Here is a 7,180-nt window from a genome sequence, read left to right as displayed (position 1 = left end):
AGCTTCTGGAATCTTGCCTAGAACATATTTGAGAATCAATAAGTATTTATTCAGGATATGAGTGAATAAATTCTACAAGATACTCTAATGTGTTGAATACTTAAATGGTTTATATATTTCTTAAAAATAATGTTAAAATAATGCAACAGTAATCGATTCACAATCAACAGATTACTGTTTAATCTAAAACATATTATAGATGCTGTGTCCTTTATTGTGACTATTATGAAAAAATAATCATTTCAAATTAAGGAAAATGATAATTTCAAATAAATTCACTTTGATTTTTAAAACACTAAAGTTGAAAGGCAGAAGCTTTTCTAAAATTGCAGCACCAAATGACATATTCACTACCTGAGGTTTCTTTTAATTAGCAATAATCCCGCCTCGGATAAACTTCATTGGCTACGATACTGCCACTGTGCAAAGCTACCTGAGGTTTCTTGAAACGGAGCAATTTGAATTTAATCTGGTATCTTAAATAACTTAATACCCATTGTGTATTTAAAAAAGTCAATTTAAATTTTGTGTGGCTTCTTTAGGTATTGCCTATGACTTGGTAAATAACTGAGTCTGGTTTTATATATTCTCAAGTGTCATTTGGTTGATGCTCAAAGCATCATGCACAACTACTTCAGTTATTTTTTTTTCTTTAGCTTTAAAATTATTTTCCTTTAAGCTATAAAAATTTTTGTTTTCCTAAACACATTTAATAATTATAAGTAAATAAGGGCAAGTGTTGCCGAAGAGTCATAACCCTATTAATCTCTGTGTAAACTGGAGATGAATATAGTTATTATTAACCTATTCATCCTGAAGAACTATGTTGAATTTTTTTTTTCTAAGATTTTATTTATTTATTTGACAGAGACAGACACAGCGAGAGCAGGAACACAAGCAGGGGGAGTGGGAGAGGGAGAAGCAGGCTCTCTGCGGAGCAGGGAGCCCGATGCGGGGCTCGATCCCAGGACCCTGGGATCATGACCTGAGCCGAAGGCAGACGCTTAACGACTGAGCCACCCAAGTGCCCCAAGAACTATGTTGTATTAGCTATATTTATAACTATGTGCTTTTTGCACACACACACACACACACACACAAATATTTCTATGCAATTAATTATACTAGTTACATAATTTAAAAAGAATTCTAAATTAAACTTCAGGAGTAATAAATGAGTATAGAATTAATATAATATAAACAAATATTCTCTTCATCATGCATTTTTTATAGTAGCCTAAAAGATAAGGAGTGATTTTGACATCTGCTTCATTTAATAGTAGACAAAATCACAAACATATTTTATAATTACACAAGAAGAGGGCACCTGGGTGGCTCAGTCATTAAGTGTCTGCCTTCGGCTCAGGTCATGATCTCAGGGTCCTGGGATGGAGTCCCACATCGGGCTCCCTTCTCAGCTGGAAGCCTGCTTCTCCCTCTCCCACTCCCCCTACTTGTGTTCCCTTTCTTGCTGTGTCTCTCTCTGTCAAATAAATAAAAAAATCTTTAAAAAAAAAATTACACAAGAAGGAAAAAAAAAAAACAGATCATCACTCTCTAGAATTTAACACAAACAGACCCTCAAAATATTTGTTTTTTGTAGTTTCCAGTACTGATTCTTCATATCAAAATGAAAGTTACAAATGTACAGCACAATATATTTTGGTAGAACAATACAGATTATATTATCAGTGAAAACCTGGAGATTCTTTCTCCCCTTTCCCTCTCCCCCTCCCACTCATGCACACACACTCTCAAATAAATAAATCAATCTTAAAAAAAAAAAGAGAGAGAGAGAGAAGGAAATTACTTAGCATGGGATAGAAGAGAGGTAAGATGCCTTACATGGAATTGTAGCCAGCTCTCCTGGGCAAAGCATAAAATGAAAATAGATATCCAAGTTATTCTAAACTTTCCCCTATGCATTCCTCCTTTCTCTTCCTCTATTGAGTAGAACTGTTTTAACAGGGAGGGTCTCTATCATATCAAAACTGAGGTTATGATATATTTGAGAAGTTGACTCAAATGCAATAATTTATATGAGTGGTGAATCCTCCTGGAAGCGTACTGAAGTTTCAGGTAGGTACAAACATGTCTACTATACGTAGGGGGAGAAGAAACTGAAGAACAAAAAGATGGGGTCATGGTGGAGTGAGGACTATGGATTAACACTGAAGTCCCTCTGGAAAATCCCTATGTAAAAAGAAGAAATCTTGTCTGATGAACTGTCCATGACAAGATCTCGGGGAGAAAGTATTTTCAGGTTCAGTATGGATAAAACTCTTGTCACTCTTTGAAAGGGAAAGTACTTACATAAAAATAAACAAACAAAAAACACATATGAAACATAATAATAATATTAATAATATTTTAAAAGAAAAAAAGGTCCAAGCAACTCTTTTGTAGAATATTCACAAAGAAATGCAGAGGGAGGGTAGCATCTTCCTTGTGCGAGGTGATGCTGGTTATAAGTAGAACAGAACAAATCACTGCAGGATGGGACTGTGGTCACAAGGAAGCTCTGTGGTTCTGGAAGGAGCAATAGAGACAAAGTAGCTACTGGCTTATATGGAGCCCTGAAAGGGTAGCTTGCTGTATTGGGCTTTAGAATAGGCTAAAAATGTGAAGGGGGTGTTTCTCAATATACAGCACATATAACCTCCGAAAATAAATATTTTTAAATGAATTTTGAGACACTTCTGTCCTTAAAGGTGAAGAACAAGTGTCTTTGGATCTGCAATTGAAATGGATTGTGGAAAATCAGAATTAAGTATGTAAAGAATTAGGTAATAGTACTTAATAAGCTGGATAGTGTGCCTGCCTGTCTTCCTCTCTCTCTTCTGTAACCTAAATATTTACTAAGTAGTAGATCAGTGCTAGCTACTTGACATACAACTATAAAGATAGTCACGTTTCATGTCTTTGTGGGGTCTTATAGTCTAGTAATTAATTAGGCAATATTATCAGAGTGTAAGTATTATATCAGAAGATATTCAGATTACAGAAATATGTGACAGATACACAACCTGGGTGTAAACAGTCTGGGAAGTTTAATTGTGTTGTATAACAGAGTGAGAAGAATTTGGAGTTAAGAACTATCAGAAAAAAAATGGAGAAATGGGGCCATGATAATAGTAGTTAATATTCGCACAGCACTGAATGCCTGGGTGGCACAGTCGGTTAAGCATCCGACTCTTGGTTTCGGCTTGGGATATGACCTTAGGGTCCTGATCTGAGGGTCCTGGGATGGAGCTTAAGACTCTCTCTCTCTCTTCCTCTGCCGCTACCCCTGCACTCTCTCTTCTCTCTCTCTCTCAAATAAATAAGTAAATCTCTAAAAAAAATATATTTACACAGCACTTATCCAAGACACAGGTGCTGTTCTCAACAAGCCTATGAGATATGTGCTGTTAATGTCCCTATTTTACAGGAACTTTCTGGCATTAAAAAAAAAAAAAGCCATGAGACAATTCATATAATAGTTCACATGCAAATCTGCTGGCAGTAGCTCTTTCCTCTTGCCCGTTTTTTTGCAAGATTGAAGGGTCCTTTTGCATATTAAATTTGATCCACCTAAAGTGGATTGGGGCTGAGTTTCTAAAATGCTAACAAAAGACTGTGACTATGATTTCAAGTTGGTTATCTTATCTGTTTACAAAATCATATAACCAATTGTCAGAGACCTAGAACCATCTGTCTCCAACTGTAATCCCGTATAGAATTATTGAAGCTGATTTAATGGTATGAAATTTATAACAATTCTACCACCAATTTAAAGGCAAAATATCTTATTTACTTGTTTCCAGGGACTGTGATTAAATCAAACACAACATACATTATATTCCCTAGAAATTGATTTTGAGTGTGTAACGTTCTATTTAATATTTTTTATTAAATATAAGTAGGATAAATGCCTGAGATTCTTTGAGGATTTTAAGAAAATATAAAAGGGCTTTGTAAGAAATAGTAAAACAAAAATTTTATTAAACATTATTCTATGCACAAATACAAAATAAAATAATTTAAAGTGACATTTAAACTAATAATGAATAATTTTTATAACTGATTTTTTTCCTCAAGAGAACTACAGTTAGAATTACATTTGAACTATGACACCTTTAATATAAGTCATAAAAGAGAGCATTGTATTTTGGTCTCATCCTAGATAAAATTCATAATACAAAAAAGGATACTTCTTATAGCTATAATGGATGACTGTACTGAGAATTAAATTAAAGGCACAGTGTATCCAAATTCAGTATTTGATAGTTTTCTTGTAAACCTGAGACACAGATTAGCTTATTGGAGTTTATAGAACCAAGAAGAGTATTAAAAAGTCACTTACATATGCTTTCAGGGAAAAAATGTTTTATAATTAATTTTCAAAAACCAGTAATTATGCCACTTTCTAAATTATTATAGATTTCAACAGGAGAGAAAATTTTTATGTAAAAAATGAAACAATCTGCCTTTGGAATAAAAGGTTTCTCTTTTTAGTTTTTATTACAAAAACTTGGCTGCTTTCTCCTTAAATCTCATTGTATTATATCATAGTTAGGTGTGGTTCTAAGAAATCATTTACCCTGCCAATTTTTTTATTTTTATAATAAAATCCCACATGAACTGTTATTTTTGAGATGAGAGAGAAGCCATATGGTTACAATGTATGTTGTCAGTATTCTGCTTAGAGAAGCACAAGAATGCTGATAAAATTTAACCTGGCATTAAAACCCCCCAAAAAACAAACAACAACAGAAACTAAGAAATGTGTTTCAATGAATGCATTTTCATGATCTATAGCAAAATCATAAGGATTGATATTATATGTAGATAACCGTTAAGCTTCATTTTTCCTGGTGGTTTGCCAATGAACTTTAAGACAAATTTAGGGAACATTTCTAAAAAAAAAAATGTCTTTTTCTCTAATTGTATTTTTTAAATGTTTAAATAAAATTATTAGAAATGCATGTAAAAATTAGAAGCAGAGTGCATCAATTCCATTTTGAAATGAACTCTAATCACAGAGTTGATCAATGCTTCTTGTGTGCTACACTTGCATAGTTTACATACTTTTTTTGCACTGATAAATCTAAATTGCAATTCAGTAGATGACTTGCAAGTCTCCTCTATTAAACTGTGTACTCTCTGAGGATCAACAACATGCATTTTTTTCCCTCTATTTCCAGTATTGTGCCTTGCGTATAAAAAACAGTCCATAAATGTTTGTTGACTTAATTTAAATCTCTATTTAATCATGAAAAATTGGTTACACTGATAGCAAAATATAAGTTTATCCTTTATTTCTGCAGTAGTGTTTTTTTTTCCCCCAGACAGAAATTCACACCAATACTCCAGAGTGAGTGTCAATAATTAGGCATAATTATTGGAGTCTTGAAAAATCAGTAAAAGATCCAGAGTAGAATCAAGTCAACAGCACAACAGAAAAAAATGTGTTTACTGAAAAAAAATAATCTGAGTGAAGGAGGGTCCCAGTTGGTGAAGGGTAATAATAGGAAAGATCTGGGAGATATATTCATATGAAACATAGTTTTTAATTGATTGATAGTTAATTCTAATTTCTTTCCTAAGCTTCAGATTTCTAATTTTCTACTGGGTATCTCCACTAAATATTTTATAGGTTCTTCAACCTCAATATTAAAAAAAAAAGAATTAATCATTTGCCTCCCAATTTTGATCCTCTTCCTCTACATCTTATTTAAGAAACACCACCACCACCTAGGATCTTCATTCTCCACAACTCTAGGGTGTCACCTTTAACCAATTCAGTTCACTTGGCCCCTTTAATATCTCTTTATCTCCTTTTCTGCATATTTCTTGAATTGGCCTTAATTCAGGTCCTTATCATTTCTTGCTTAGCTTATTACAAAAATCCTTCTAAATTGTCCTCTTGGCTCCAGGTATGGTATGATAACTCCATAATCCCTTCACATAATCAGTGCAAGCGCATTTTTTCTATAGTTCAAATGTAACCTTCTCCTTAAAACTTCCCTACCACAATCAATAAAATCTCAAATTGTATAAAAATGGATTCTGTCAAATTCAGTAAAATCTCAAATTCTCTGTATACAATCTCTGACATGATCCTTGCAGCTACTGCCACCTATTTATGCTATCTTCAAACATGTCCACTATACCGCAGTCATAACTAAAGTCACATTTGTGCCTTGGAAAATTCTGTTCATTTTCTGGGTCCAGCAACCCCACATTCTTTTTCCCAGCCATCCTTCTAGACTCAACAAGAATATCTTTGAAACATCTCCTCAGCTTCCAAAGACACATTTCCCCCCTTACATATTGCTCTTATGTAACCTATAAATGCCTAAAATTGCACTTATTTATTTAAATATGTATATTTTAAATTTTATTGGCCATCTTACTAGCGTGAGCCTTTTCAGGACAATGAGTGATTATAATCTTTGTATCCATTGTATATAGCAAAGTGCCTATGGGCACTCTATGGATTGATGTCAGTGACTTCAAAATTATGTTGATAAATTAATTAATCTATAAATCCTCACTCTCCTATTTCCTCTACATATTCACTATCTACCAGAACAATCAAAATCTCTAGTATTTTAATTTTTGACATTGAAAGTTTGAAAACACAATGTTCATACCTAGTATATATATATATATATATATATATATATATTTCAGCTATGATTTATGCTTTGCCCTTTGTTAGATTTACATAACTAGGGTGACCACTCAAGGCAGTTTGCCTGGGAAAATATCTCAGTTTACTCCTGAGCCTAGAAGCATTTATTACTATCTCTCCTTCTCAAAATTGTTTAACTTTAGATAACAAATAATTTGGTAATACAATTAATACCAACTTCACTGCTATTTATGTTTATTAGTTTTGAATATGAATATTTGTAAACTAGTAAGAAAATTACTAAATCTGTTGGCCCCATGGTGATACAAACTGCAACTACCAAGACAGGAAAAAGATTCAGAGAAGAAACGGGTATTGAATGGACTGAACTAGGAATATGTACTATAGACAAGTTATTATTCTATAAGTGAGAGTAAATAATTGGTGAAACAATTCAGAAGGGTAGAGGTTATGAAGGAAGTCTGTAATGTTGAAGAAACTCAAGTGTTGATACTTTCTCTGATTTCAATGACTAACTTGATGTCTATAATAATATGCAAA

General features: G+C 33.1%; 1 non-coding gene across 1 annotated transcript; it reads right to left on the bottom strand.

The window, feature by feature from the left end:
- Positions 1–294: 294 nt before the first annotated feature.
- On the bottom strand, positions 295–431 carry LOC118548044 (U4 spliceosomal RNA). The gene has a single exon (XR_013443116.1). It is a non-coding gene; the product is annotated as a U4 spliceosomal RNA (small nuclear RNA).
- Positions 432–7,180: the final 6,749 nt, after the last annotated feature.

The sequence above is a fragment of the Halichoerus grypus genome, chromosome 12 (assembly GCF_964656455.1).
Source record: "Halichoerus grypus chromosome 12, mHalGry1.hap1.1, whole genome shotgun sequence".
Lineage (NCBI taxonomy): Eukaryota > Metazoa > Chordata > Mammalia > Carnivora > Phocidae > Halichoerus > Halichoerus grypus.
Note: the sequence above shows the minus strand (reverse complement) of the source record. Positions and strands in the feature narration are given on the sequence as shown.